Raw genomic sequence first — 23,960 nt, forward strand, 5'->3', positions numbered from 1 at the left:
TGAGCAGCATCCAGAAGCTTCACCCAATTTGTTTGCGATTCGATTGCAAATTGTCAGAGATATTCCTCTAGCATGTCATTTAACCGGTTTATTAGGCCATCTGCTTGTTGATGGAAGTTTGAGTTATTACTCAATTTGGATCCGAGGCAACTGAAGAGATGGGCTAAAAATTTGCTAGTGAAGCGTGAGTCGCAGTCACTAATGAAGTCTTTGGGCATGCCCCAATATTTGACAATATGAGAGAAGAAGAGTCAAGTTGTATCTTCTACAGATATATTTTGTTGGGCTGCTATGAAGGTAGCATACTTGGAAAACCGATCTACTACCACTATGATGGTTGCAAGATTCCCGACATTGGGTAATCCTGTGATGAAATTCAGGGAAATGCTTTCCCAAGGTCTCTGTGGGACAGGTAGAGGCTCCAAGAGTCCCGCTTGTGCTGAGTGATCCGACTTGTCCTTTTGGAATGCTTAACAAGTCTTCACACACTGAGGGGCACCATGAGTTGTTGGACGCCAATGATCTGATGTTTGATTGATGATGTTGAGGGTAGCCGGAACCATAGGTTCAGGTCTGTTGATTCCCTTCTTTGACTGCATGGCCGAGATGCTTTCAGTGGGCATTTTTATGGGTATGCACGGTATGGTGCAGGTTTTGGCCTCGTTGTATCCCATCATTAGGAGCATATTAGCATATGGTACCGGGATGGTGTTGGGTCTACCTGAGGAATTCCAGTCCCACTATCAATTTGAAATCATCGATGATAGCTATGCGTAGGTCGAATATTCCCTTGTATGGGCCAAGCTTCATTGGCACTTCTTTGGTTATTCCACTCACTGGCTGAGATGGAGAGTTGATAGCCTTGACACGACCCCTACTCTTTTTCACCGCTAGACCAAGGTGCTGCACTTGAGTTGAGGCCAGGTAGTTGTGGGTAGCACCCGTGTCTATCAATGCCCGAATAGGTTTGCCGTTGACTTTCATGTCGACGAACATTAAGGTCCTCTTTTGTATGGTGGGAGGCCTTTCATCCGCCTTTTCTTTCCCTTACCTGGTGATTAGTCATGTGTTCTTCTTAGGGTTACCAGCACTGGTTCCCGTTAAGGTGTTATGAATGGAGCCAACAAATGCGTTGAAGGTACCTACTTGCTCTGCGTTGTCTGAGTCGTGAGGATCTGACCCTTCTTCAACAGTCTGTTGAGCATTGATATGTGTATTTGGGCATTGATTGTTCCAATGTTCCCCACCGCAATGACGGCATTCTGAAGGGGGCTTTCTCCCCTGATTGTTGTTGACTGATGCAACACTGTTGCTGCTTGAGGAATGAGTCTTAGATTTGGATGCACCTCGATCTCCTCCGTTTCTGTTAGGGCCACCGTTGCTATGTTGGCTCCCGTTGTATCCCCCTCGGATAGGAGGCTGTGGCCTATCCTTCTGAGTTTCCAAATGATAATCCCCAAGGCACTCTGCAGCTTGAATGGCCTTGGGCAAGGTATCTACCCTTTGTCTTTGCATCTCCATACGAGCATGAGGTTTCAAACCTTCTATGAATGCGAACAGTTTGTCTTTGTCCCCCATATCCCGTATGTTTAGCATGCGTACGGAGAATTCACGCACGTAGTCCCACACCGACCTGGTGTGGCGGAGTTCGCACAACTTTCTTCGTGCATTATATTCTACGTTTTCGGGGAAAAACTGCAGGCATATGGCTGCCTTCACTTCTGCCCATGTGTTGAGAGTATCTTCACTGGCTCTGATGGCTTCGTATTTGACTCTCCACCAAAGTTTAGCATCACCCTGAAGATACATGGAAGCAGTTGCTACCTTTTTGGCTTCTTCTAACTATCCTACGGCCTCGAAGTATTGTTCGATGTTGAAGATGAAATTTTCCACTTTTTTAGCATCCCGAGCTCTGTTGTATGGCTTTGGCTCTGGGATTTTCAGCTTTTGTGGCATTGGGGTAATGTTCATGGCAAACACTGATTTGGTTTTCGCCTCCTTTGAGTAGGCTTTGAAGGGCAACATTGACAATATTGAGCTAGCCTATCAAGTTGTCTATGGTTTGCTGCATGGCAGTCAGTCTGTCTGCCTCTAGTTCCTGATGGGCTAAATCCTCGGCACGCTCCTTTTGGAGGTCCTCGAATTTTCCATGAATTTCGGCTGCCTCGATGGCTGTTGTTTGTCGGTCTTCCTTAGAGTCGCGACTGATGTTTGCTATGTCAACTTCGGCCTGCCGCATTCTGCGGTCCAGGTCGTCCAACCTTTGCACTAGGCTGGTTTTTAGATCAGGCACCGTATCCACGATGGGCCGTAATATGTCAACCGTCTCTTGAAGGGTCGCGATGCGATCCCCATAATTCACCATGGTCAGAAATGGTGATGATGACAATAAGTTCCCTCGTCCGATGTCGAGCCTAGGCTCTGATACCAACTGTTATGAGGCACCTTCCTGAAGTTCCTTAGAAGGGCGGCGTAAGGCTAAGCAACCGATGTCAGTACAGTTGCAATGCGCCAACTGAGGTCCCCTCCGTACACTAGACTAGATTGTCAGTGCCGTACGAAAAAACCAATATCGTGAGCAATTGAGCAGCGAAAATGAGCAATGATGATGAAAGTTGATGATTGTATTGATGATGATGAAAGTTATTACAAAATGCTATGCGCTGTCGGGGGGAGAGACACCAGTACAGAGAATTGTTTGATTGCTTAAATGTTTGAATGCTTTGGTCCCCTTAATAATGCTTAAAAAAAATAAACCAAAGTTACATGAGTAGACCTATGAAAGCTGTAGAAGCACACTGAAAAAAAATAAAATAAAACTACTCTATAATTACAATGAAAAGGACTTAGTATTCTACAAGGTAGAAGCAAGTCCGATGGCAGCAACTTTGTCTTAAGCATCAGGGTCTGCGCGCGCATTGCTGTTGGCGCGCGCAACACTATTTGGATCTGCCAGCGGCGGGGCGCTGGCGCTTGTATTGGATCTGCGTGCGGGGGACTGTCTGTGTGTGCGGCGCTGTTGGTAACATAATGGTTTGTACACGCGGCATTGTCGGTGCATGCAGCACTGTTAGCACTCGCCAGCCGCTGGGCGCTGGCACTGATTATGGGTGGGGCGACAGAGGCACATGCATGCTTGTCACTTGGCGTTGCCGAGACCACGGGGCCGACCGTAGTGCTAGGCGTTGGGAGGCTTGCCAGGACACCACGGGGCGCGTCCAAGGGGTCATGGGTCGATGATGGAAAGCAGCCCATGACATCCGCGATCGTGATGCACACCAAACACACCAGAAACTAGTAGTGACAAAACGAGAATTGATCTGAAACTACCCCAAAACTCATCTGAGGCCCCCGGAACCCCGTCCGATCACACCAATAAGTCCCAATACCTTATCCAAACTTATCAAAAGGCTCGAAATACCACGAATAACATCAAAATCATGAATCAACGATCAAAATCCTTTTTTTGACTTTCAAACTTCGACGAACACGTCCAAATGATACTTAAACATCCCGGAATAATGCCAAACTTTATGCACAAGTCATAAATTACAATATGAACCTATTCCAAGGCTCAAAATTCTAAACGGACATCGATAGAATCAAAATCCACTTCAAACCAAACATATGAAATTCTAAAACCTTCAAAATGCTAACTTTCTATAATAAGCGCCGAAATGCTCCTAGGTCACCCGATACTCAACTCGAACACACGCCCAAGTTTGAAATCATAGTACGAACCTATTGGAACCTTAAAAAATCTCAATTCTACGGTCATTTACTCAAAAATCAAACCTTGGTCAACTCTTCCAACTTAAAGCTTTCGAATTAAGAATTTTTCATCCGAATCAACTCTGAACCTCGTGAAATTCAATTCTGACCATACGTACAAGTCATAAAACATGAAGTGAAGCTACTCAAGGTCTCAAACCGCTGAAGGATGTGCTAGAGCTCAAAAAGATCATTCGGGTCATTACAAATGCCATCCTTAAACTTTATTTGATCTTACGCAACTCTAGATGAGATGAGATGAGATTTTATCAACCAAAAAGTAAAACATATATATATACACACAAGTAGAGGGACCTATGCATTGAGAAGAGGGGTTGTCGACCCTGTTAACCTCGATAATTGTTTTGAATATATATGTGTATTTATGCATTAGGTTAGGCTGTCTACGACACACCCCTTTGGGTGCAGTCTTTTCCTGACCCTGCGTGAACACAAAATGTCTTGTGTATTGGGCTGCCCTTTTTTATGTGTATATATGCTAAAAACGATCATATATTTTGCTTGGACCTTAAGATCAAAAGTTCGATGTGTGCACTGGTTGAGCAATCTACTCATGTGCCCCCACTTCCTTTAAATCCTGGGTCCGCCTACGTATACAAGTCAAGTACCCACTTGATGAAGCATATGTGGATCAAGTACTCTAACTTTAGCAATAACACAAAGCTAGAGCAACGAACAATGATAATATATATACCGAGAGGCGTATTTAGGATTTTAAGAGTATGGGTGCACTATATTACTGTTTGGTTTGACTCCATCAAAATTTTTCCATGACAACAACTTACCGAGCAAACTATGGCTAATACTATTATCTCAAAAAAATATTCGATTTACAATTTTTCTTAACAAATTTTTATACATTAAAAGTGATCAATATAACATCATTATTTGAGAAAATCCGCTTCATAAATAAAAATAAATTGAAGAAAAATATAAAGGAGAGAAATGATAAATTGGTTCTAGAGTGACCGTTGTTCGTAAAAATGTTGAGACACAAAGAGAGGTGAGGAGAAGATATGAATTTTGATTTTTTAGGAATTTTAGAACTCAAGAATAAACCAAAAAAGAAAAGAAAAAAAGGAAATAAAAATAAACATAAAAGAAAGAAAAGACAACAATTTAAAAAGAACCACGAAATGGAACAAAAAAAGGAAAGAACAAAAAGGAAGACAAGAAACAAAAAAAGAAAAGATAAAAAATATGAAGAGAAGCAGAAAGCGGGATAAAATTTTGCAGCCCAAGGACTCGAACCCTTAACTTGGAATAATAAAGGGGAAACAGCCACCAACAGACCAAAGTGGTGTCTTGTTGATGGGTTCACCCAGATATTATTAAGTATTATACCAGAAGGATTACAGTGTTGCACACAATCTAGGGACGGGAGCATGGGTTCACGTGAACCCATACCATTTTATGTAAATTCGCCCTTGAATATACCTATGATACGTATTTGTACGTAATAACCAAATTTAGGGGAAGTAATCATAGTTAAATCCATAGTTAAATTCTAAAGAGTGATCGAATATTAGTTAAAATTGTTAGTTGAAGTTAGTTGAAGGTTGTTAAGAGTGGCACGTGTGGGTCATGTGACTTCCAAAAGTTAGTTATAACTAACTAACTACACATCACATGGAATCCACCTATACAGCTCACAAAACTCTCATGTTGTACTCATCTATTGTTGTGAAGATTAATAACATTCTCTCTTTTCTATTGTCTCAAATCGATCGAGCTTCATTGAGCTCTTGGAACCACTGTTCAAGCGTAGTTCTTCTCGTTACTCTTTACGTGTTCCTTTCTCTTTTTAATTCCCGAAGTTTTAGTGCGTGCCATTGGTATCATAGCAGTGATTCATTGGTTGTGACAATGGGTGATCATAGCACGCGAATGACGCAAGGATGTTGATAACCTCAAAGGCTCTATAGATTTTGTAGTTCACACAGTTGCAGAATTGACCACTTCACTAGATGCAAAATTTGCCCAAGCATTAGAAGAGATTAAGAAGATGATGCTTGCCAATGGTGAAAACCATGTTCAGAATGAACCAGTAATAGATAGAGATAAGGAGATTTTAAGAAATCGCGTAGAGAATCAAGTAGCCAGAGTTGTCAAACATCAACCTCCATTTAGGAATTATCAAATGGATGTGGCCATCTCCAAATTTGATGGAACTGGACTGAAGGATTGGCTCTATAAGTATGGGCAATTTTTTGATGTGGACGAGACTCCTGAAGATTCAAAGGTGAAGTTAGCTTCTTGTAAACTTGAAGGCCGAGATCTTCAACGGCAATAAGGATTCATGCAATCAAGAGTTATAAGAGAGTGGCCTTACTGGGGGGAGTATGTAGGGTGTTTCTATTCCAGATATGGAACAGAGTTGTTTGACGATCCAGTGATATATCTCAAAGGCCTAAGGCAGGTAACAACTGTTCAAGAATACATTGACATTTTTGATGAATTGCTTAATAGAGTAGAATTGCAAGATGAATATGTTGTTAGTTGTTTCATAGAGGGGCTGAAACCTGAAACTGGACTGCCGGTTAAAATGTTGAATCCTAGATCATTGGCCAAAGCCATTAGCCTAGCACGAATACAGGAACAAACTTCAAAAATCCAAAAATAAGTTTTCTTTTCAATGCCTATTTTTCCAAACCTCAGAAATAATCCCAGAAACCTTCATGTAAAACTATCTTATTCTTACCTTGGACCCAACCAGCCTCTCACCTAAACCACTGCTTAGATTTTCCCAAAAAAACAACGCCCTCACACCATTAATCCTAAACTACCCTACAAAAATGTTAAACGCTTAACTCATGCTGAAATGGAGGAGAATAGGAGTGAGGAATTATGTTTCAACTGTGATGAGAAGTACACTCCAGTCCACATCTACAAGAAGAGAAGACAATTCTTTTCCATGAAAGTGGATGCGGGCATTGAACCAATAGAGTTATAGGAAGAAGTGATGTTGGATCCTGCAGAGTTATTGATCATGATAGCACATGGTTTAGAAACTGATTCTGAAGGTTCCATCATACCCCATGTATTTGTGCATGCTATGAATGGTATTCATTATTTTAGAACCATAAGAGTGACATTCTATATTAAAGGAAAGGCAGTACATGTACTTATTAATACTGGCAACACCCATAATTTCTTGGATCTCAATACTGCCAAGAGATTGGGATGTGTTTTGACTGCCATCACACCCTTCGTAGTTTCAGTAACTGATGGTAATAAGGTACACAATAACGATGTGTGCAAGAAGTTGATATGGAAAATGCAAGGTGTTTCCTTTGATTCAGATATGTTAGTGTTGCCTATTGGAGGATGTAACATGGTGTTAGGAATTCAATGGTTGATCACACTTGGAGATATCATGTGGAATTTTAGGAAGCTCAAGATGGAGTTCACTATCATGGGTCAAAAGATATCCTTGAGAGGTATCCAACCTCCCGCTGCTAAGCTAATCCAATCTGGCAAGATGGATAAGTTGCTAGCTAAGCCTGCAGAGATACGTATGATATAAGTAGGCATTCTAACATAAGAATCAACAGATTAAGATGCCAACTTGTTTTCTTTAAAAGCTCAGTTGGAGACTCAAAGTGAACCTGCAGATCTGCAGTTGGTACTACAGAAATATGGTGATCTGTTTGAAGAGCCCAACAAACTTTCTCCTTCTAGGATGCATGATCATAAGATTATCCTGAAGGAAGGTACTTCTCCAATCAACAAGAGAACATATAGGTATCCAACCATCCAGAAGAATAAAATAGATAAAATGGTGGATGCGATATTAGCTTCTAGTGTAATCAGACATAGCACCAACCCTTATTCCTCACCAATTGTGATGGTGAAAAATAAATATGGCACATGGAGGATGTGTGTGTACTATAAGAAATTGAATGATTGCACAGTGAAGGACAAGTTCACAATCCCTGTCATTGAGGAACTATTAGATGAATTATATGGAGCTAAGTATTTTTCTAAACTAGACCTTAGATATGGATACCACCAAATCAGAATGTATGAGCCTGACATTCCAAAAACTGCTTTTAGAATTCATCATGGTCACTATGAGTTCATGGTCATACCCTTTGGCCTAATCAATGCACCCTCAACATTCCAAAGCCTAATGAACCAGATATTTCACGACTTTCTTAGAAAATCAGTCTTAGTTTTCTTTGATGACATTCTTATATACAGTTCCAGCTGGGCAGATCACTTAATTCACATTGAGGAAGCTTTTCAAGTATTGAGATCACATGTGATATATGTCAAGAAAAGCAAGTGTGCTTTTGGAGTGAAACAAATAGATTATACATGCCATGTAATCTCTAAAAGGGGAGTTGCTATGGACCATCAGAAGGTGGAAGCAGTAGTGAACTGGCCTCAACCAACTACCCTAAAGAGATTATGGGGTTTCTTAGATCTCACTAGGTACTACAGAAGGTTTATAAGGGGGTATGGTATGATTGCAAGACCCTTGCATGACCTACTAAAATAAGGGAACTTCATCTAGAATTCTGCTGCCACTCAGGCAGTTGAAGACTTGAAAAAGGCACTCATTACGTCACCTGTTCTGGCACTACCTAATTTCACCAAAGAGTTTATAATAGAAATTGATGCTTCTGATTTTGGCATTGGGGCATTACTGGCTCAAGATAGCAGACTTATAGCCTTTTTCAGCAAAAGGCTTATCAGAGAAAAACAAAGCATTATCAGTCTATGAGAGGGAGTTGTTGGCATTGGTCTTTACAGTCCAAAAATGGATACCTTGCCTACTGGGGAGATATTTTATAATCAAGACTGACCACCACAGTCTCAAGTATCTACTAGAACAGAAAATTACCACTCCCAACCAACAAAAATGGTTAATCAAACTATTAGGTTAAGATTACACCACCTCTTACAAAAAGGGCAAAGACAACATTACAATTGATGCTCTTTCCAGGAAGGAGGATCCAATTGAACTATTCAGCATCTCTGGTATTTTTTCTGAGCTCTTAGAGGCAGTTAAGCACAACTGGACCCAATATCCAGCACTCCAAAAACTGGTTCAAAGACTGCAAACTGGTACCAGTCCTAAACCTCACTACTTGCTTCAAGGTGGTATCCTTAGTATGAAAGGAATAATAATGGTAGGTGCGGATCCTGAACTGAGGAAAAGATTGTTGTCATTCTATTATAATAGTGTTATGGGAGGGCACTCTAGTATCACAGCTACCCTCAACAGGCTAAAACAGGATTTCTACTGAAAAAAGATGAAGCAGGATATGTATCACTATGTAAGAGAATGTGATGTGTGTCAAAGGTGAAAGGGAGAGAATATGGCTTACCCTAGGCTATTGCAACCTTTACCTATCCCTGCAGGAGTTTGGCAAGATATCTCTATGGATTCATAGAGGGGTCGCCTAAGGCTGCAGGTAAAGAGGTCATTTTTGTAGTAGTAGACAGGCTCAACAAGGCTGCTCATTTTATGGCCTCAAACATCCCTACACAACCTTAGATGTGTCTAATAGGGACAAAGTATTCACAAGCAGATTTTGACAGCAGTTGTTCAAATTGCAAAAAGTCTCACTTTTGACTTCTTTTGCCTATCACCCTCAAACAGATGGCCAAACTGAAGTTGTCAATCTATGTTTGGAATGCTATTTGAGGTGTATGACCTTTGATAAACCAAAGGAATGGCCGCACTGGTTGGCTCTTGCAGAATGGTGGTACAACATCACCTTTCACTCAACTACCAATATGACTTCATATGAGGCTATTTATGGTCAGAAACCACCTCATCTACTTCCTTACCAACCTTTTGATTCCCAGCTTGATGTGATAGACAAGAGCTTGCAGGCAAGAGAAGCCACATTAAGAGCTTTGAAGGCTCATTGGAGAAAGCTCAACACAGAATAAATGTGCAAGCAGATAAGGGCAGAACTGATAGAAACTATCAAGTTGGTGACTGAGTCTTTATCAAGTTACAACCTTACAGGCGACTCTCCTTAAAGAACCATTCTTATCAGAAATTATCTGCTAAGTTCTTTGGGCCCTTCCAGATCATTGCCAAAGTAGGACAGGTGGCCTACACTCTAGCTCTACCTCCACACTCTAAGATCCATCCAACTTTCCATGTTTCACTGCTCAAGAAAAAGCTGGGAGCTCACACTGCTTCTGTGACATTGACTGTGATCCATTCTGACTCAGGGCATGTCCTACTAGAACCTGAAGCAATATTGGATAGGAGGCTGGCCAAGAAGCATGGCAAGGCAATAGCACAAGTCGTTGTCAAATGGATGAATGTTGCACCAGAGTACAACACTTGGGAGGATCTACAAGATATGCAGATCTTATCACTATTGTATGAAGGTAGAGAAACTGTTTCTAATGAATTCTTCGCTCAAGGAACGTATAAGTACAACACTAATAAAAAAGAAAAACGTTAGTGTAGAAGCCATAAAAAGAAACATTAACAACATCAAAATAATACGATGATCGAAACAAAAGAAATAACATATACTGCATCAAAGTTATTTGAGTCTCGACCAAACCCGCAATCGGCACCCTAGCCCCGTGTGAGGAAAAATAGCTGGTGAGTGGTGAGGGTAAGAATAGCATTAGGGATATAAGTAGAGTAGTTGGAGTTGAAGGGCGGTTTTCTATTCTTGCCCTTACTTATATCTTTGGAGATCTCGTCTTTCTACGGTAAGATTCTCTTTTATCTTTTATGCATGAAAATTGAACAAATTGATTCAAAATAATATTTCAGTTCCTATATAATGCTATGTTAATTCAAATTTGCATAAAGAGTACCTTTATAAAGAGTACCTTTATAACATTATATAAATTAAATTTGCAAAAAAATAAAAACAATGGGTTACAGTCATGAACAAGGTTGAATTTAAAAAGTTAATTTCACTTTTGTGTATTATACTAGTAGCAGTGGGAGGTCACAAATCTAAAAATGAATCACTAAATAGATTTATAATCTTGAGATTTCTAAAATTATACAAATTAATGTTATTAATAAAAATGATGTCAACCATAGTAAAACATCGAAAATGCAAATAGTGTCATTTAAACTAATAGAGGATAATTTTTAACGCTAAATTACTTCAAATGTAGTGTATATGTTTTTCTTTTCCAAAACGAGAAAATAATTGTTGCTAATTAACCATTAATAAAAATACTAGTTTTAGACCTATTATCTTTGAGATAAATGTATATGTTTAGCCGCTCTAAAAAATAATAATCAGTAAATATTTTATATATATATATATGTGTGTATGTATTATATATATATAATATACATATTTTATACACTTTTGGCTAGCGAATATAATTAGTTTTGTCCCACCAACCACTTTGTTTTTGCACCTTATTTTGACTGGGGTTAGAGTTTTTCTTTTCCTTAATAACCATTAGTAGTGTTGTTTAATTTGGTTGATTTTATTTTTTAAAATTGTCTACTACGGAGTATATATTTTTGCATTGGACTCTCAAAATTACGGATAAAAGAGCATAGTTGGAAGTGATAACTACACATGATATGTACAGTTCCCCCCCCCCCCCAACCCCCCAAAGTTACCACCTTCTTATTAAAGCATATGCTGTCCAATTATCAGTCTCTATTCATAGGGGGAGGAAATTTTATAAATTCATGAAATATTACAACGTTTTTTATTTTAAAAAAATATGACGGTGTTTATTTATCTATACTATATTAAAAACACGAAAGCTTTTAGTGAAATGTCGTTCGCCTTTTTTACCCTTCGTAAATGTATCCCATGTTGGCCAAAATTGTAATTATAAATTATACTAGCTTTTTAGCAAAATATGTTAAATTCTACACGAGTTTGTTAAAGATTTCATTCCAAATTTGGAGACTTGAAGAAGTCCTTCGTATATAAGGAACCTCCAAGTTAATTAGAGTATCTCCAAGTTCTATCGGTTTATGTATAGTTTGGTGCTTAGAATCTGATTTCATTAGTATTCTGCAAAAAGTATAAATTTACTTATAAATTCCCTTAGGCTTATGTATATTTAGGTGCGTAGGATCTGATTTTGTTTGTGCATGATCATAACAGATTTTTGTGTTTTCATGAACGGTTTGTGCTTTTAACTTCATTGTTGTGTTTCTTTGGATGCGCAGTCAAAGTTTCCAATCTTTTCTCTACCACTCTTATTTGTGATCTAATTTATTGTTTTATTTTACCATTTTTTTTTTGTTCTTTATTGATCTTTATAGTGTATTTTCATGAATTAACATTAACAATAACTTTGACTTTCGATTCAGAACTATACGGAAACCTTCGTTCCACTTCTTGCCTATGCTTTGCTTGCTTTTGTTGGAAATCTAAACTGGTTAAGTATGGTTTTTTAAATCATTCAAATCTCTAAGAATCTTTTGCTTATGAAGTGGTTTCTCATTTATAATAATATGGAATATAATTTTACTCTCAGTTTGGCTTGTTCAGTCCCTCTACAGAGTAAATTTATCCTTTTTCGTAAGATGCAATTTTTTTAATAGAATTATAATTTCTTACCGTGATTATTAAATTTATTATCTAATACGTAGGGACTTCCTAACGGGTTATTAAATATGCTAAAACTGTCAAATCTAATCTCTTTCTTTGATGCTTTGTGGTGCATGTCTCTATATGTGTGTTTGTGTAAGTGTGTGTTCCTGTATATATTTCTGGATAGCGTATGGAATATGAGTGAGAGATTGTGATTAGTGTGAATGTTAAAGATCTACCAATTAAGAGAAAAGGTCTCCGATAGCACGTAGTTGGACAATTTCAATGACTAATAAGCAAGTCAATTAGAATAAACAATACGAGAACATAAATAAGGAGAACTTATAAAATACTTTCTATGTTGCTTTATTTAACATAGAGTTGTTTTTATTTTTTGATATTTTATAGTAGCTTATTGTCACGTAGGAGTCTCCCCTAGGCTGTTGCTTGCACTCTCCTTGCTATTATCACATCTTACACCTGATAACTTTTAAAATGAGCTCCTTCATTTTAGTTCTTTAAACTACTGTTGGTGACTGCATTAGTATTGGTATCTAAAGAGTGGCATTTGTGTTTTTTATCCGGGTATTAATGTAGAGACTTAAGATTGCCTATTCACTTGAATATTTCTGCTTTCTGAATGATACTTGCAGTCAACACCATTCTTTTTATGCATGTAAGTGTTTTTTACTTTCTAATAAGTGCACTACTTTTCCTCATTATTAATCATATGTGTGCCTGTCCAGTTAACCAAAAAAAAAAGTCGCGTGCCTGCATCCTTTATATTTCAATAAGGTTTTTAACATGACTAAAATATTTTATGTTCAAGATAGGTGATGTTGACCCAGTTGACATAGACTTGACTATTTAATATTTTCACATGGAAACACAAAAAATTAACAATCAACTTATGAACCAAAGATTAAACTCCTTGCCCAGTTTAGGATTTACTATTCTATGACATTTGATGAGCATCTTGAGCAATTAGGCAAAATTTTGTTGTACTATAGCAAGAAACATTATTTGCTAATTTGAATAAGTACACCTTTTGCTTTTATTCATTACAATTTTGTATCTTTAGCACAACAAAAAATATTTGATATCTTCATAGCCCATATTTTACCTGTTGTTCTTCTTTGCTAGCTGCTTTATTTTTATTCAGAAAATCCTAGGAAATTTAACTACGTGATTATTCAAAAAGTTATAATCCATTATTTTTTTCTATTTCAGCTTTAAGCATAAGTATTGTAGTATATAGTATCTTACTAAAGCAAGAAGCTTCTGCAAAATAAAACAAATGAAGAAATATATACCTCATTAAAGCAAGAAATTTCTTCAAGTTTTTAGTGACAACGAATTGCAGCCCTTGATCTTATTATGAAGAGTTTACCCGAGCAAAGTGGAGGAAGAGTCGCTTGATTGGATCCAAACATTTATACAGTAACATCATTTGTCATCTTTTAGGAACTTGCAAAGTTTTTAATTTATATGTCATAAGTCAAGAAAATATTTGAATATTATTTATGCCATTTAAAAAAAGTAATTTTCATTAATACTAGGTACACGCACTAACGCGCGTACCCTAAAACTAATGTATATATAAACGTATTGATGATTTCAATTAGTTAGTGGCTAAAATCTTATGAATATATTCATATTTCAATCATTTACATTAGAGCTTCAATTACAAACTAGCAAAGATCCATTATATATTATGATTTCTCTATATTTATTTCAGTCTATTGGAACTCTCGTTTCTATACTAGATAATGCATGTTTCAAGACAAGGTTGGAATCTTTCTAAAATTTGTGCTCCGTAAAATTACATAATTATACCTTTCTAGATGACTGAGTTGGTTGAGTAGGGGAGGTTTAGGGTTCCAAGTCCACTTGTATATATGATGACCCGATAGGTCATCTTATATTTTAGAACCTAATTCTGTGTTTTGAGATCTCAAAAAACTCATTATAGTCTTCCTCGATTTACGTGGGCAGTCCGGGTGTTCTTCCGGAAGGCTTATATGTTAAAAACTAATAAAAATAGGAATTTTTGCCTTAAAAAAAATAATTTGAGTTGACTTTAGTCAACGTTTTGAGTAAACGAAATCGGATCCGTATTTTGACGGTCCTGGTGGGTCCGTATCGAAATATGAGACCTGGGCATATGCCCGAAATTGAATTCGGAGGTCCCTAACTCGAGTTATAAATTTTTGTTAAAGATTAAAAATCTGAAAGTTTAATGGTTTTTAAGAATTAACTGAGGTTTGGTTTTGTTGATACCGGGTCCGTATTTTGATTCCGGAGCCCGGTACAGGTCCACTATGATATTTATGACTTGTCTGTCGAAAGTGGTGAGAAACAGAGTTAATTTGACGTGAGTCGGACGTTCGGTTGTGAAAATAGAAGTTTTAAAGCTTTCTTAAAAATTTCATTCGATTTGGTATTTATTTCGTAGTTCTAGATGTTATTTTGGAGATTTGATCGCGCGAGCAAGTTCGTATGATGTTTTAGGACTTGTGTGCATGTTTGGTTTGGAGCCCCGAGGGCTCGGGTGAGTTTCGGATAGGCTATGGAAACTTTTTGCACTTAGAAATCTGGTTTTTGTGCTTTAGCTGATATCTGGTGTGTTCTTCTTCGCGTTCACGAAGGTACTCTCACGAACGCGAAGAGTGAACTGAGCTGGGGAAGGTGTTTTTCTTTGCGAACGCGAAGGCTGGGTCGTGAACGCGGAGCGATGTGGGCCTTACCATTCGCAAACGCGAAGCTTGAGGGACCTGGGTGAGGGGACACTCGTTCTCCTACGCGAACGCGAGCACTGGCTCGCGAACGCGAAGGCTAGGGGAGAGCAGCCTTAGCGAACGCAAAGGAGGACTCTCGAATGCGAAAACCATTTAGGTTGCTGCACATCGCAAACGAGGCATGCCCTTCGCGAACGCGAAGAAGGCCTGACTCCCAGACCTTAAAACATTTTAAAAAAAAAACGGGATTTTACCTATTTTTCATAAACTCTCCATTAGAGCTCAACCTAGGTGCGATTTTGAAGGGATAACTCAACACCAATTCATAGGTTTGTACTCTTTAACTCATTTTATACAATTTCTAACATCACCCATTAAATTTCTAGCCCTAATCTTTGTTCTTTCATGGTAGAAAACTAGGGATTTAGGAAGAATTTGGGTTTTTGCAAATTGGGAATTTAGACCTCAATTTGGGATCAGATTCCGAAACTAATTATATAATCGAGCTCGAAGGTGAATGGGTAAATGGATTTTGGTCCGAATCTCGGGTTTAGACCAAGCGGGCCTTGGTGTTGACTTTTGTTGACTTTTTCAATAGTGACCTAAATTGAATCTTTTGCAATCGTGGGTGATTTCTAAGGCTTATTTTGAATCGTTTGGTTGGTAATTGTGGATAGATACGAGTGGGTTGGAGATGGATTCTAGAGGAAAAACGATAATTGAGCATTGAGTGGCCTTTGGAGCGAGGTAAGTGTTGTGTCTAACCTTGACTTGAGGGAATTAGGAACCCTCAGACTATTTGCTATGTGAAATTCATGTGAGCGGCGTATATGTGAGGTGACGAGTACTTATGCACCGCCAATTTATCTGTTTTCCCTGTTTCTCCCATTTTTCTCATATTGTCTCTTTCCCTCTCTTAATTGTTACATACTCTACTTGTGTTCCCATACTTAATTGCTACATGTTAGACATTGTTTCCTCCGGTTAATGATATTAGTTCTTCCATAGTTTCATTATCTCTTATTATTTACTTAAGTTGGTTTACCGGTACCTTTCTGTTGTAGATTCTGAATTGGTCTTGATGTGTAGTATTACTTATGTGAATTTTCATGGTGTACAAGTTTCCTATTTGTTTCGATTTGGAGTTTAATTATTACGAAGGATATCTGTAATTTACATTGTGAAATTTCTGTACATACTAAGTAATTAATATTGATATGGTGGGATCGGGTTGCACGCCGCAACAGGAGGAATAATGGTGATATATATTGAGGTGGAATAAGGGTGAATTTATACTGTACGGTGAGAACGGGTTGCACGCCGCAACAGGTGTAATAAGGGTGGATTGTTTGGTGGAATAAGTGTGAACTATGATTGTGTTATTGTGATATAGTGGGATCGGGTTGCGCGCCGCAACAACCTATATGTTTATGTTTTCCTTGAGATGTGTTAGCCTTACGGTATTCTCTTTTGCACTTAAGGATCGGTAATTTCTGAACACTATTGATATATCTCCGGGAGTTGTTGTATTTCTTGCAATTTACTGCTTTCTTCTATTCTGCATTTCCTATTCTACTTTTATTATATATACCGTACAGGTAATGTAAGTGACCCGCCTTAGCCTCGTCACTACTTCATCGAGGTTAGGCTCAGCACTTACCAGTACATGGGGTCGGTTGTACTGATACTGCACTCTGCACTTCCTGTGCAGATTTTGGTGTTGGTCCGAGCTGATCGTAAGGTTAGCTGCTGGATTCATCCGACAGGAGACCCAAGGTAGATCTGCCGGCGTCCGCAGACCCTGGAGTCCCCTTCTAGCCATTGTATTTTACTGTTTCTTTCCTTTCGAAAATAGTTGTATTTCTTTCAGACATTTACTTGTAGAAAAATCTTAGAAGTTCGTGAATTGTGACTCCAGATCCGGGTAGTAGTATATATATATTGAGGTTTTTATATATATATATATATATATATTGAAGCTATTATATATTTCCGCACTCATTTTTAAACTCGTTTTAGCTTATTTACTGTTATTTACTGAAATGTATAAGAAGTGGCTTAATGATTCTCTAACGTTGGCTTGCCTAGCAAGTGAAATGTTAGGCGCCATCACGGCCCCGACAGTGGAAATTCCTGGTCGTGACAAGTTGGTATTAGAGAACTAGGTTGCCTAGGTCTCACAATTCATGAGCGAGCTTGGAAAAGTCTAGGGGATCGGTACGGAGACGTCTGTACTTATCTCCCAGAGGCTATGAAGTTTAGGAACAAATTTCACTTCCATTCTTCTCTGTCGTGCGATTTTGTTTCCTCAATACTGATTGAACTCTTCTACTCTTATTCTCTCACAGATGGCGAGAACAAGTACCGCTTCTTCAGCTGAGCAGTAGGCAGAGCCTCCAGTAGTAGCTCCTACGAGGGGCAGAGGTCGAGGCTGGGGTCGTGCCAGAGGCCGAGGCAGGGGCAGGGCTCAGCCCAGAGCCCGAGCAGTAGCCTCAGCAGCGGAGCCTTAGGTAGAGTTTGACGAGGAGGTTCCAGCCCAGACTATTTCTGCCGGACCAGCTCAGGTTCCGGAGGGGTTCATTTCCACCACAATGCTTCAGAACGCTTTGGTCCGTTTGGTGGGCCTTATGGGGAGTGTGGCCCAGACTGGCGTATTTCCCATGGCACCAGCCATCTATCGGGCTGGAGGAGAAGCCCAGACTCTTGCTACTCACACTCCGGAGCATATGGCTCCCCAGTATCAGACTCAAGCTGCTCATCCAGTCGGAGCAGTTCAGCCGGTTGTTGCGGCACAGGCCGATGATAGGTCAGCTATGTCTTCTGAGGCTTTGTGGAGATTGGACAGGTTTACTAGGCTTTTCCCAGTTCACTTCAGTGGTGCTTCTTCAGAGGATCCCGAGGAGTATCTTGACAGCTGTCATGAGGTGATACAGAACATGGGTATAGTGGAGACTAATGGGGTCCACTTTGCTGCATTCTAGATGACTGGTTCCGCCAAGAAATGGTTGAGGGATTATTTGTTGACCAGACCAACTGGGTCGCCTGTTCTTACTTGGGACCAGTTCTCTCAGCTCTTCCTAAATAAGTTCCTGCCTATCACATTAAGAGAGGAACATCGTCGTCAGTTCGAGCGTCTCCAGCAGGGCAGTATGAATGTTACTCAGTGTGAGACCCGTTTTGTGGATTTGGCCCGCCATGCTCTTCTTCTGCTTCCCACCGAGAGAGAGAGGGTGAGGAGGTTTATTGACGGACTTGCTTATCCTATCAGATTACAGATGGCTAAGGAAACTGGGAGTGAGATTTTTTTTTCAGGCGGCTGCCAATGTCGCCAGGCGAGTCGAGATGGTTCTTGCACAAGGAGGTCAGGGGTCTGACAAGAGACCTCGTCATTCTGGTGGGTTTAGCGGTGCCTCATCTGGAGCTAGGGGTACTTTTAGTAGGGGTCATCCTCCCAGGCCATTTCATTCAGCGCTTCAGGCAACCCAGAGTGCTTCAGGGAGTCGTGGTCCTTATGTGCCTCATTCTGGACAGCCAGCCTACAGTGCACCACCAGCTTCTATCAGTGCACCTCCTATTCAGAGTTATTACCGTGGTCATCTGGCTCGTTCGGGTCAGTTCCAGTTTTCACAGTCACAGTACTAGGATGGATGTTTCAAGTGTGGTGGTTATGGGCATATCAAGAGGACCTGTCCGAGATTATTGGGCGTCCCACCACAACATCAGGGTTCTCGTTCTATGGTTCTGACACCAGTTGCTGCACCGCCTGCTCAGCCAGCCAGAGGCAGGGGTCAGGAAGCCAGAGGTAGAGGCCAGACTATTAGAGGTGGAGGTTAGGCCATTAGAGGTGGAGGCCATCCAGTTAGAGGCCGTCCCAGGGACGTGGTTCAGAGTGGTGGGGCCCAGCCCCGATGTTATGCTTTTCCAGCCAGGCCTGAGGCTGAGTTATTCGATGCTGTTATTACAGGTACTATTTCAATTTACAGTAGAGATGCTTCAGTTCTATTTGATCCGGGATCTACTTACTCCTACGTGTCATCTTATTTTGCTTCATATTTGGTTGTGCCTCGTGATTCTTTGAGTGCTCCTATATATGTGTCCACACCTATGGGGGATGCTATTGTTGTAGATCGTGTTTATCGTTCATGTGTGGTCATCATTGGGGGTCTTGAGACTCGTGTAGATCTTCTACTTCTCGATATGGTCAATTTTGATGTCATTTTGGGTATGGACTGACTGTCACCTTATCATGCTATATTGGATTGTCATGCCAAGACGGTGACCTTCGTCTTGCCGGGATTGCCTTAGATAGAGTAGAGAGGGACTCCTGGCCATTCTACCAATAGGGTTATCTCTTATATAAAGGTTCGGCATATGGTCGAGAAGGGGTGTCTAGCGTATTAGGATTATGTCCGCGATTCTAGTGCGGAGCTTCCTTCCATGGATTCTGTACCAGTTGTCCGAGAGTTTCCAGAGGTATTTCGTGTAGCCCTGACGGGGATTCCACCCGACCGGGATATCGACTTCTATATTGACTTGGTTCCGGGCACCTATCCCATTTCCATTCCACCATACCGTATGGCCCCGCTAGAGTTGAAAGAATTGAAGGAGCAGTTGCAAGATTTACTTGATAAGGGCTTCATTAGACCTAGTGTCTCGCCCTGGGTTCACCTGTGTTGTTTGTGAAGAAGAAAGATGGATCGATGAGGATGTGTATAGATTATCGGTAGTTGAACAAAGTCACCATCAAGAACAAGTATCCATTACCAAGGATTGATGATTTATTTGATCAGCTTCACGGTGACAAGGTATTTTCGAAGATTAATTTGAGATCTGGCTACCATCAGTTGAGGATTAGGGCATCCGATGTCCCTAAGACAGCTTTTCGGACTCGGTACGGGCATTATGAGTTTCTGGTGATGTCCTTTGGGTTGACAAATGCCCCAGCAGCATTCATGGATTTGATAAACCGAGTGTTCAAGCCTTATTTGGACTCCTTTGTGATCGTGATTATTGATGATATCATGATCTACTCCCGCAGTCAAGAGGAGAATGAGCAGCTTCAAAGGATTGTACTTCAGACTCTGAGAGCCAACTAGTTGTGTGCTAAATTCTCAAAGTGCGAGTTTTGGTTGGATTCAGTCGCTTTCTTGGGGCACGTTGTATCAAGAGAGGGTATTTAGATTGATCCTAAGAAGATTGAGGCAGTTCAGAACTGGCCTAGACCCACTTCAACTACGGAGATCATGAGTTTCTTGGGTTTGGCGGGCTATTACCATCGATTTGTGGAGGGGTTTTTATCTATAGCAGCCCCGTTGACCAGGTTGACCCATAAGGGTGCCCCGTTCAAATGGTCAGACGAGTGTGAGTCGAGCTTTCAGAAGCTCAAGACTGCTTTGACTACAGCGTCGGTGTTGGTGTTGCCCACAGGTTGAGGATCTTATACGGTATATTGTGATGCATAACGTGTTGGGCTCAGTGCAGTATTGATGCAGGAGGGCAGGGTGATTGCGTATGTGTCGCGGAAATTGAAGGTTCATGAGAAAAATTACCATGTCCATGACTTAGAGTTGGCAGCCATTGTTCATGCACTGAAGATTTGGAGGCATTATCTTTATGACGTGTCGTGTGAGGTCTTCACGGATCATCGGAGCCTTCAGTATTTGTTCAAGCAAAAGGATCTCAATTTGAGGCAGAGGAGGTGGTTGGAGCTATTAAAAGACTATGATATCACCATCTTGTATCATCCCGAGAAGGCCAATATGGTGGCCGACGCATTGAGTAGAAAGGCAGAGAGTATGGGCAGCCTTGTGTTCATTCCAGTCGGTGAGAGGCCGCTTCCATCAGATGTTCAGACTTTGGCCAACCAGTTTGTAAGGTTGGATATTTCGGAGCCTAGCCATGTTCTAGCTTGAACAGTCACTCGGTTTTCCTTATTTGAGCGTATCAGAGATCGGCAGTATGATGACCCTTATTTGTTGGTCCTTAGGGACACAGTGCGGCATACTGGTGCCAAACAGGTTACTGTTGGAGATGATGGAGTCTTGAGGATGCAGGGTCGTGTTTGTGTGCGTAATGTGGATGGATTTTGTGAGTTGATTCTTGAGGAGGCCCACAAATCCCGGTATTCTATTCACCTGGGTGCCGCCAAGATGTATTAGGACTTGCGGCAGCATTATTGGTGGAGAAGGATCAAGATGGATATAGTTGCTTATGTAGCTCGGTGCCTGAATTGTCAGTAAGTGAAGTATGAGCATTAGAGACCCGGCGGTTTGCTTCAGCAGATAGAAATTCCTGAGTGGAAGTGGGAGCGTATCACTATGGATTTCGTTGTTAGACTCCCACGGACTCAGAGGAAGTTCGATGCAGTTTGGGTCATTGTGGACAGGCTGACCAAGTCAGCGCACTTCATTCATGTGGCAGTTACTTATTCTTCAGAGCGGTTGGCAGAGATTTATATCCGCGAGTTCATCCGTCTTCACGACGTGCCCGTGTCTATCATTTTTGATCGAGGTACGCAGTTTACCTCGCACTTCTGGAGGGCAGAACAGTGTGAGTTGGGCACGCGGGTTGAGTTGAGCATAACATTTCATCCTCAGACGGACGGACAGTCCGAGCGCACTATTCTGATCTTGGAAGATATGCTCCGCGCATGTGTTATAGACTTCGGATGATCGTGGGATCAGTTCTTTCCCCTCACAGAGTTCTCCTACAACAACAACTACCAGTAGAACATTCATATGGCTCCCTATGAGGCATTATACGGTAGGCGGTACCGGTCACCAGTTGGGTGGTTCGAGCCGGGGAGGCTCGGTTATTGGGTACAGATCTAGTACAGGATGCCTTGGATAAGGTCAAGATTATTCAGGATCGACTTCGCATAGCTCAGTCCAGAAAGAAGAATTATGCCGATCGTAGAGTTCGTGATGTGGCATTCATGGTCTTGGAGAGAGTGTTGCTCCGGGTATCACCCATGAAGGGTGTAATGAGGTTCGGAAATAAGGAAAAGTTGAGCACTAGGTATATTAGACCTTTTGAGATTCTGGAGAGAGTGGGAGAGGTGGCTTACAGGCTTGCGTTTCCATCGGGGTTATCAACAGTTCATCCGGTGTTTCACGTGTCCATGCTCCGAAAATATCACGACGATCCGTCCCACGTGTTAGATTTCTGCTCTGTCCAGTTGGACAAGGATTTGACTTACGAGAAGGAGCCTGTGGCTATTCTAACCCGGCAGGTTCGACAGCTGAGGTCTAAGAGTTATCCTTCAGTTCGAGTGCAGTGGAGAGGTCAGCCCGTTGAGGCAGCTACTTGGGAGTCCGAGTCAGATATGCGGAGTACATATCCACATCTTTTCACCAGTTCAGGTACTTTTCTATGTCCGTTCGAGGACGAACGGTTGTTTTAGAGGTGGAGAATATGATGACCCGATAGGTCATCTTATATTTTAGAACCTAATTTTATGTTTCGAGGTCTCAAAAACCTCATTCTATCCTTCCTCGATTTGCGTGTGCAGTCCAGGTGTTCTTTTGGAAGGCTTATATGTTAAAACTGATAAAAATAAGAATTTTTGCCTTAAAAAAATTAATTTGAGTTGACTTCGGTCAACTTTATGAGTAAACGGACCCGAATTCGTGTTTTAACGATCCCGGTGTGTCCGTATCGAAATATGGGACTTGGGTGTATGTCCGGAATCGAATTCGGAGGTCCCTAACTCGAGTTATGAATTTTTGTTGAAAATTAAAAAAATTGAAAGTTTAATGGGTTTTAAGAATTAACTGAGATTTGGTGTTGTTGATACCAGGTCCGTATTTTGGTTCCGGAGCCCGGTACAGGTGCACTATGATATTTATGACTTGTCTGTCGATAATGGTGAGAAACAGAGTTGATTTTGACGTGATTTGGACGTTCGGTTGTGAAAATAGAAGTTTTAAAGCTTTCTTGAAAATTTCATTCGATTTGGTGTTCAATTCACAGTTCTAGGTGTTAGTTTGGCGATTTAATCGCGCGAGCAAGTTCGTATGATGTTTTAGGACTTGTGTGCATGTTTGGTTTGGAGACCCGAGGGCTCGGGTGAGTTTCGGATAGGCTACGAAAGCTTTTTGCACTTACAAATCTAGTTTTTGTGCTTTAGCTGATATCTGGAGTGTTCTTCTTCGCGTTCGCAAAGGTACTCTCGCGAATGCGAAGAGTGAACTGGGCTGGGGAAGGTGTTTTTATTCGCGAACGCTAAGGATGGGTTGCGAACGCGGAGCGATGGGGGCGTTACCCTTCACGAATGCGGCTAGCTTCTCGCGAACGCAAAACTTGAGGGACCTGGGGGAGGGGACACTCGTTCTCCTACGCGAACGCGAGCACTGGCTCGCGAACGTGAAGTCCAAGGGGGGAGCCTTCGCGAACGCGAAGGAGGACTCGCAAACGCGAAAGCCATATAGGCTGCTGCACATCGCGAATGCGGCAGGCCCTTCGCAAACGCGAAGAAGGCCTGACGCCAAGACCTTAAAACATTTAAAAAAAAAGGTATTTTACCCATTTTTCATAAACTCTCCATTATCTCATGTTATTTACTTAAGCTAGTTTACCGGTACCTTTCTGTTGTAGATTCTGAATTGGTCTCGATATGTAGTATTACTTATGTGAATTTTTATGGTGTACAAGTTTCCTATTTGTTTCGGTTTGGAGTTTAAGTATTGTGAAGGGTTTCTGTGATTTAAATTGTGAAATTCTTGTACATACTGAGTAATTAATATTGATATGGTGGGATCGAGTTTCACGCCGTAACAGGAGGAATAAGGGTGATATATATTGAGGTGGAATAAGGGTGAATTTATACTGTATAGTGGGAACGGGTTGCACGCTGCAACAGGTGTAATAAGGGTGGATTGTTTGGTGGAATAAGGGTGAACTATGATTGTGTTATTGTGAT

This window comes from Nicotiana tabacum, chromosome 23, assembly GCF_000715075.1.
Source record: "Nicotiana tabacum cultivar K326 chromosome 23, ASM71507v2, whole genome shotgun sequence".
NCBI classification, from domain to species: domain Eukaryota; kingdom Viridiplantae; phylum Streptophyta; class Magnoliopsida; order Solanales; family Solanaceae; genus Nicotiana; species Nicotiana tabacum.